This window comes from Pieris napi, chromosome 18 (genome assembly GCF_905475465.1).
Source record: "Pieris napi chromosome 18, ilPieNapi1.2, whole genome shotgun sequence".
Taxonomy (NCBI): Eukaryota; Metazoa; Arthropoda; class Insecta; order Lepidoptera; family Pieridae; genus Pieris; species Pieris napi.
This window is the reverse complement of record NC_062251.1, coordinates 11,704,175-11,714,267: the sequence shown is the minus strand read 5'-3', so window position 1 is coordinate 11,714,267 and position 10,093 is coordinate 11,704,175. Positions and strand designations below refer to the sequence as shown.

At 32.6% G+C, this 10,093-nt stretch overlaps 1 pseudogene; it reads left to right on the top strand.

The window, feature by feature from the left end:
- Positions 1-933: 933 nt before the first annotated feature.
- LOC125058913 lies at positions 934-7,652 on the top strand (annotated as a pseudogene).
- The last annotated feature ends 2,441 nt before the right edge of the window (positions 7,653-10,093 follow it).

Below are 10,093 nucleotides of genomic sequence, written 5' to 3'. Positions count from 1 at the left end.
TTCCCTAATACTCTTAATAAATGGTATTTCGTAGATTTAACTGCTGCCTCCCAAATCCCACCAAAATGTGGTGAATACGCAGGTATGAAATGAAAGTTTATGCCATCATTGATGAGATCAGTGGCAAGAGAGTCAGAGTTACGCATTAAGAAATTAGCTAAATCTTTACAAGCCCCAACAAATGTAGTACCATTATCTGAATATAAGTGCAATGGTTTACCCCGACGAGCAATGAATCGACGAAAAGTAGAAATAAAACTGTTACTTGTCAAATCACCCACTAATTCCAGATGTAATGCTTTAGTCGTAAAACATACAAATATAACTATATAAACTTTGACAATACGAGAGCCTCGACCTTGACGACTAACAGAAGCAATAGGACCTGCATAGTGTGGACATTAATAGTAAAGGATGTTTTTTATCATATGAAAATTGTGAATTACTAATACGACCGCCAATACGCATTAAATTATTTTGATCTAAAAATACATTAAATTTTAATAAAGCACTTTTAACTGGTAATTCTTTCTTTTGTAAAAGAATATCATATTCTGGAAAAGATTCTCTCTGAGCAGAACGAATAATAACGTTAAGTGAATTACTTAATTCTGTTTCAGTAAGGTAATTAGTTACAGCACGTCGACCCTTACATGATTCAATAAACCTAAGTAGATAAGCTATAGCACGTCGTAGTCTGTTAAAATTTGAAAAGCGTTCAAATTGAATGAATTCTATTGGATGAGCAATGTTAAGTAAACATACCTCATTACGCATTTCTGGCAATGGTTCACATTGTACTAAAATGGAAGGCCAATCAGTATAAGACTTCTGTAAAAAGTTTGGTCCTGACCACCATATGTTTAGTGATTCAATATCATCGACTTTAACTCCTCGAGAAACATAATCAGCTGGGTTTTGAGCGGTAGGAACATGACGCCATTCACAATCACCGGTTATTTCTAAAATGTCTCCGACGCGATTCCTTACAAACGTATTTAATTTACTTGGCAACATCTTAAGCCACCCTAATACAATGGAAGAGTCAGTCCAGAAAAATGATTTCGTAACTTTAATTCTTAACGAACTACAAACCTTTTTGAAGTGAAACTTCTTTATCGGGGTTGGAAAAATTTTTGTGTAACACTTTTTCGTTACGCGTCACATTTTTCGGTTACGCGTCACATGTATCGGTTACGCGTCACATTTGACCGTTACGCGCGTCTTTTTTTTAAAAAGGATTTTCTGGTGTGTTCTTTATACGTATATGAAGCCTGCAATCCCTAATTATTTACATAATATATAATTTGCCCATTTTTTGCTGTAAAAGTAGATATTTATATAGAGATTATTAAAATTTTTAATCATAAACAGGTTTACTAAGGGACGATTGCCTTCACGAAACTGAAGAAGTTACTGAGGCACTTCGCCGTTTACCTCAACATGTAGTTGATGAACGCAATTATCGTTTAGTTAGAGCTGTCCAATTGTCCGTTACTAAAACAATTTTACCAAAGGAGGAGTGGACAAAATTTGAAGAGGACAAACTCTATCTAACACCAATTGTTGAACAAGTTAAAAAGGAAAAGCAAGAACGTGAAAACTGGGAAAAAAATAATTAAAATCAAAGTGTTAGTGCATGATTTTTTGTAGGTTTTAAGTGAAAATGTTTTAAATCAATGAATAAAACTCTTATTTATTATTTTGTTGTTTAATTAGTTTGCCAATAAGCTAATATACATCACATAACTTGATTAAACTTAAGAATGTAATAAGGAAAATTGATTTATTGACCATTATTTATTCTTTTTAAATTTATGATGGATACTATTGCTTCTTAATCATTACATAGGAATGTATAAATCTTAAGAATCTACTAGTATAGTCACTATTTCAACAAATATTTGAGAATCATGTCAGTTTAAAAATGAAATTCAATGGTATTTATTCTTATATATTTTAAATGTATGAATAAGAAAAACTACTTTAATTATAAAATTATGTTGTAGACAAATCGATACCTCCCACGTAAGTTGTTGTATCTCCAAAACTGCAATTTTACAGTAGAGCGTTTCAAAGATTCAAATTAACCCAAAATCTGCATTTATTGTTGCATCTTTTTAAAATTTCGTATTTAATGTAATATAATTAGTGTTCTTAACTACGTTAAAAGAAATTTTAAGTAATATGTCTATTTGCGGAGATATTGTTCATACAACATTTTACTCCGGAGTAGAAGCTATGCCAGTTGTTGCATCTGATACTAACAACATTATACCGCGGCGCCCAGATAGCATCACTTGTGGTATATGATAGTTACAACTGTATACTTTGAAAAACATAAGTCTTACTCTGTCGTATGTGGTAATTATATTTATATTAGGTACAGAATTCAAATGTACAATTTGAAAGTGATTAATTTTTAGGTTAATAAATAAAAAAGAAATGTTATTAAGGTTAATTTTTTGTATTAAAAACAACATCAGTGTTAAAAAGCTAATCAGAAAATCTTTGAAAATAAAATAATGAGCTTTTAAAACTTAATTAAATTACTTCTTCTATTGCTGAATAATCAAAAACGTTTTAACACATAACAATCATACAAAAGACTTTTTAAAAATTATAGAATAGGTAACGTTACAAACTCTTCTTAAGAAATCAAATAGAATTACAAAAATCAACATCACTATAAAAAAACAAAAATATGAACTTAATTAATCATATTTTATGTGAGATCAGCTTAAAATCAAAGTAGTAATTTGGTAACCATTTGTAATTTTAGGCATGTACTTATTGGTTTATAATAATGCTAAAGAAATTTTAAAATAAAAACAATTGTGTTAATTGTCAACCTAACAAACCTAAAATTAGCTTTTATGGAAGCCTTAAAACAATGTAAAACAAATAAATATTATTTTTATGAGATCAATATTAAAACCTGAGATGCTTAATTAAAGGCAATTCAATATAAAAAGAAAAATAAACGGAATATTTGAAAAAGACTCTATTCTGAATCAGAAAATTCAGCGTCATTATTAACGCCAACAACGAAAGATAAATGCCTGAAAAAGTCGTGATACGTAGCTGGAATAATTTCAGTATGACACAGGTTTATTAAGTCATCGTAAGTGTATAAATAAGTTTATTTTTGGACGAACGTTCTATTAGACGCTATGTACGCTATCACCTTCTGCCTGGGTGTGACCTTTTTCAAGAAATGTATGTTTGATAGTAATATTTAGCTTATGAGCAATATAAACATAAAACGCAAACACGATTGCGATTATGACCGGCACAATTGTCGGACACCAGAATCTAAATTCTTTTGTAACTTGTTCATGGATTTTGTGTATAAAATGAGAAAGACAGTCTGATACCTCATTAGAACCACGTTTGGCTTCTCCCTCGTGCCACATATAACAATGACCCTCTTTATTTGCTAAATCAAACAAAGTAAAATTAAAGACGGACACCTTCCGTTTGTAATATAAAATAATTCCGTTAATATTTCTGAAGATGTGACACTGATCGCACTGATCTTTCTTAGGAATATGAAAACTGAGCTTAAAGTTTTCATTTACAATGTCTCGATATAGACGTTCGGATTTAGCTTTCTCTTCATATATTGATTGAAGCCACTCCATCCAAATATAACTTATTTGACCTTTGCCTAGTAAAATGTGACTCAACTGGCTGCAAACTCTTGATATGGTCACACACACTGGTTATAACAGACTCTGTCTTTTTTACAGGGTGGTTTGATTGTTTTCCTCTTTGATCTGGAATTAATACTCCAGTAGTCGCAGCCATCTTTTCTAGGGCCTTATTAATAACCTGATCACTGACAGAAATAGTGCTTAAGAAATGTTTTTTGCATACATCCACATAATTATCTTCACCATGATCTACTGGAAATTAGTACTTTAACGTGTACTTTCGTCTTGAAGTGGTATCTGTGTAGACTCTGCGTTTATTTTGCTTTTTTACTAAGCTGACTATATACATCTATTGTTTTTCTCGATTGCCCGAATTCCAAAAACTCTCAAATATCTTCTGTCTTTTTCCTTCACTTAATTTATTAAAACACTTCTTGCGGCATTGACATGGCGGCCCCATCTTTCTCTTTGCTTGAATTTTACCATTTCTTGACATGTACTCTTTTCCTATATTACGTAAATTCTGTCTCTTAGTGTCTATCTATTCATTAAAATGTCTTTTTCTTATATTACCTTTATCTTTCCTTGGTTGACGACGGCGATCGCTTGTGCTAGGACTGTTATTCGAAATATCTGACAGCGGACTATAACTGTTTATTGTTGTATACGTTGAGCAGCTAGGCAGATAACCTGGTGAGGGTACGGGCAAAATATCAAAAGTTGATAGGTTTTCCTTTTGTATATAATAAGGGCAGAAATCATTATCACAGTCGTAGTCCAAGTGGTTGGTACCACAAGAAGGTGAAGGGTGCGATGTTTCGAGATTTGCAGTATAAGAATCTGAAGCAACTTCTAGGTTATTATCAAAGATATCTGCTGCTAAAACAATGCACTAGGTATGCATCTGGCTATTGAGGCAGTCGGACTTACCATTTAAAGATCGACTTTTGAACTGATGACTTGACTTACAACGTAAATTTTCATTAAAAAAAAAGTAAATCCAACGTAAAATATTGCATTTCACTATACAACTACATTTTGATGAACGATTTCCGAAGTAAAACGATGTATTTATTAGATACAACAAAATGTTTAACTTCAACGAAGACGTAAAATATTGTATGTATTACATACAACATTTTCGATGAACGCTCACCAGCGTATATTGTTGTACGTAATCTATACAATAGTTTAGGTTGGGGCCACCATGAAAAGTGTTAGTAATCTAATTCATGCGACTAAAATAATACAAAATGAAACTTATTATTAATGTTTTGTAGGTTTGAATCAGAAAAACTGTTTAATTCTATTTCATTTAATGAAATATTGTCCTTTTCCATGGGTGTATCGGAGTTGTTATTTTGTATATTCGCATTATTCAGCAAATCACATATTCGATGCCCTCTTGATAATATAATACTTGCACGTTTCATTATAACAAATAAGAAGTAAACTAATTACGTCAATGAATTATCAAATAATATATGCGATGGCAACGTGCGTGCGGCCGGTTGAAAGTCCGGCGTAGTCTGTTGTATGTAACCAATACGAGGCGCGAGCGCGTGATTTTACCCACCTCGCGCCCCGCGTACACAAATGCATAGGCATATACATTGGTCTACTCCGTTCGCATTTGAAAATTACAACATTATGCGTCTGACAAATCCTTTAAAAATAGTGATTTTGTTGTTTTTTTTACTTTGAATGGATATAATGGTCCATATTAGGATGTTTTTCAGCAAAAAAGCAAAATAGCATTTTTGTGGCATACAACAACTTACGTGGGAGGTATCGAAATATAAGATTTGAAAACATAATAATAATATATTTGTTATCAAAAAGTCTGTACAAATATTAATATATTACAAGTATTACTATCAATACATACTGTATTATATTCTAATTTTATAACATTTAGTTAAAAAATATTGTTTTTGAAATCGAGATAAGTAGGTATGTAATATACTTCAATAACATAACTTACATATTTACTAAAAAAAACTGAGCACATGACATAACATACAGAAAACAATTCAATTTGTACATTAAATAGAATTAAAACAGTCTCATAAACAAATATTGATGATTGAATGATTATGAGTATTTCCAACATTTTGTCCTGAATTCATATTTGAAATATTTTAAGGTGTCAAAATAATGTAAGCGAGAGATGAGACAGTATAAACACATATTATACAAAACACAAAAATTATTGTTAATTTTACACTGAAGTATTTGAATGTGTTCATTAAAGAATTAGTTAGTGTAAAAAATGCTTAATAAATGAACTATGGTTATTGGGTATACATTACTTGACATGCAATCTTTAGTTTATTTTTATCCCTACCACACGTGATTCGAAGTATACTTTCTCCAGCGGAGTAGGGATTGGTAAATGTCTCCAATGTATTTTGCGGCTCGTTTTGAGTAGTTACATTTTTGAAATCCAGGTGGCGATTGCATCGACTTCCATAAGAGCCCATGACCCGCTTTGAGTAGTGATGACTTTGACCACTAGGTGGTGTCGTGCAATTGCCATTTCCCAATAGCATATCGTTTTAACGGACTTACTCCTACCACTATACTTATTTTAATTCTAATTCCAGTGAATTTCTAAAAAAAGTAAGTAATTACATCTCTTTTTCTAATACTTAGGTGTAATTATGGTATTTATTTTTCCACGTTATTTAAAATTAACCTCAGTTTTTTATTGTATTTTTCAATACACTAACACATGGGTGTAATTATGGTATCAATTTTTTCTAATACTTGAATGTTGATTGTGATATTTATTTTTCTAAAATATTCAAAGTCAACCTCAGTTTTTGATTGCATTTTTGAAAACACCAACACGTGGGCGTGATCATGTTATTTATTTTTCAAGTTATTTAAGTTTAACCTTTGTTATATATATATAAATACATATATATATTTAGTTATATCAATCCGTCAATATCATGCGTGCTATATCGCGAGCACTTTGTTGATCCGAAAACCTATATTGATCCGGGTGGTTTTTGTTGATCCAATATAATATTTTTCATACAAATGTGGTTCTGACCGGATCAACGATTTACTCCGTTGAAGTTAAGTTAGGAAACGCAACCGAAATGTTGATCCAATATACAAATCCACTCCGATAGTTGTTGATCCGATTCAAATGGGCCAATCAGAAGTCAGCAAGTCCTCCTACTGGACTTACCTAAGGTATATGGATGGTTTAATTCCTATAATTTATTGCAAGACCACTTAATCATTTTTTAGATTCAAAGATGGAAATATCGCCAAATCCTGAGGAATCTTCAAATGCAGTTACTGTTCAAGTTGATGTCCATCATCGGCATTGTTCACAACACAGTGCATCAGTTGCTACCACAAACCATGTCTGTGTGAATGAAACTTAAGCAACGAATGATGTTTCTTCAAACCACCCTGGTTATCCAAAAACAGCTGCAGAGCGAATGCGAGAGTATAGAGCTCGGAAAAAAAAAGAAACTCTAACGGTGAATCATCAGAAACAGAAAAGATCAGCCGCAGAGCGTGCCAAAGAGTACAGAATCCAAAAAAAAATGAAGATCCATTCAGGAGGTAAGAGTTTTTCAGTTATCTAAGATCAATATTATAAATAATAATTTATTTAGTAAATTAATTAATCAATTTTTTTTAGATTCAACGATGGAAATATCGCCAAATCCTGAGGAATCTTCAAATGCAGTTACTGTTCAAGTTGATGTCCATCATCGGCATTGTTCACAACTCAGTGCATCAGTTGCTACCACAAACCATGTCTGTGTGAATGAAACTCAAGCAACGAATGATGTTTCTTCAATCCATCCTGGTTATCCAAAAACAGCTGCAGAGCGAATGCGAGAGTATAGAGCTCGGAAAAAAAAAGAAACTCTAACGGTGAATAATCAAAAACAGAAAAGATCAGCCGCAGAGCGTGCCAAAGAGTACAGAATCCGAAAAAAAAATGAAGATCCATTCAGGAGGTAAGAGTTTTTCAGTTATCTAAGATCAATATTATAAAGAATAATTTATTTAGTAAATTAATTAATCAATTTTTGAAGTGAAACTTCTTTATCGGGGTTGGAAAAAAAATTTGTGTAACATTTTTTCGTTACGCGTCACATGTTTCGGTTACGCGTCACATTTGACCGTTACGCGCGTCTTTTTCTTGTCCCTATGAGGGTTGATTCAAAGAGATTCTAAACCATTAATAACAAAAATGTATAATAACGATAACAATGATACTAAAAATTATATTACAATTTATGAAATTCTGTAATAATCTTAGTGGTAATAAGGTAAAATGAAATAATTGTATTATTTGTATTCAAGTCTGTGATATTAAAAGCCTTTTGTTAAACTTTATCTAATTTAACTTTATTTAACCAATTTCTGTAAAGTTGCATATAGATAAATTTCGAAAAATAAGGTCATAAAGAAGTTTCACTTCTAACGTGTGTACACTAGTACACGCACATTTTTTTATATAGTTTTGCAGCCACTTGAGCTCCACAAAGCTCGAGCCGTGGTATTGTAGTTGGTTTAATCGGTGCTACCCTACTCTTAGCTGTTAATAAACGTACTAATACATTACCGCTACGATCACTACTACGTATGTATAAACAGGCACCGTATGCCCTTTCAGAAGCGTCCGAAAACACATGAATTTCTAATTGTTCATACGAGTTAATCATTACATGACGTGATACCCGTAAATTATTTAACACATTTAAATTTTTAGTAGCATCCATCCAGAGTGCTTGGATGTGCGAAGGAAGAGGTTCATCCCATGATAGATTCTGCAACCATAAACTTTGTAATATAATCTTAAATTTAATGACAACAGGAGAGAGAAGACCTAAAGGATCAAATATTTGTGAGATCACTGAAAGCAAGGTACGTTTTGTGTTAGCCGCAGTAGAAAACCCAATTGGGAAATAAAGATCATCACAAACAGATAACCAACCTAAACCTAAGGTCTTACTTGGCTCATTCCCCCCAACATTAAGATTATGCGAGGCTTCTGTTGCAGACTCTGAAATTAATTGAGGCTCATTAGACTTCCACTTTCGTAAGAATAAACCAGCTGAGCCTAGTGTGGTTATTACTTTTTCGCGAATATTCCTCACTTCATTCAGATCATCCCCCCCACTCAACAAATCATCGACGAGAAAATCATGGAGAATGACTTCTGCTATCTGGTGGTCTTGACATTCGAGTCCCAATAGCGAGAAATGGTGCACTCGCGGTACCATATGTTACAGTATTTAATTGGAAAGCTCTAAGGGATTGAAATAGGATGTCACGCCATAATATATGCTGCAGGTATCTATCATCAGGATGAACAAGTATTTTTCGGTACATTTGCTCTACGTCAGCGACGATAACATACTTATGTTGTCTAAACCTCAAAAGAATGGACACAAGATCGTCCTGAACCGTTGGACCTACCATCTGAATACTGTTAAGGCTTAAATTATTTGACGTACAATTAATATCATCATCAATTAGATTTTTACTAACAAAATTGCACTGAATACGATTAGGTGGACAAGTTGAAAATAAAACCGTATCACAAATTGGACCAGAAACTATCCAACCTAACCTTGTTTCACAAAGAGTAGGTTTGTTATCACCTAACTCAATTCTTTGGTTTCCTACTGTATTCCAAAAGACATCAGCGCCTAATATAAGGTCGATGGACGCGGGTTTATAAAAATGAGGATCCGCTAAACAAATATTCGTAGGAATATTTAAATTTAAGATATTAACTGTACTGTTTGGTACACTATCAGTTAACGATGGTAAAATAAAACAATTAATGTTACACGTAAATGAGTCATCCAATGACTTAAAACGCAGATTACACATTTTATCGATTTGGGTAATTGCATTATTAATACCCTGAACGGATTGACTTATTTTATTATAGGTACGACAGATTTAACTGTTGAAACATCCTGTACGATAAAAGGCTAGATGTGCTACCAGAATCTAATAGAACACGAACAACGTGTTCGCGATTATTTGAATCGTATAACTTGACTAGCGCAGTGGATAATAAAACCAAATTTCCGCGGCGACAATTATTGTCTTGACCGGCAGAAGAAACGCTGGTTGATAATGTCAAGTTATTCGGATTACTGATGGCGGGAGTAGCATTAGAACCAATACCCTCACCACGCACTAACAGCTTCTGCTTATCTGCAACGTGAACTAAAACTGAATGTTTTTTCTTACATATTTTGCAACCTGATTTTTTGCAATTATTTGAGAAATGAGATTTAGAGAAACAATTAAAACAAACCTTAAATGTTGGCAATAATTGAAGACGCTCTTCGTTAATTTATTTATTTATTATTTTATATATTTTTATTTATTAGGCTAAAAACTGAGAACACATATTCAGTTTATGCTCGCCATCGCCG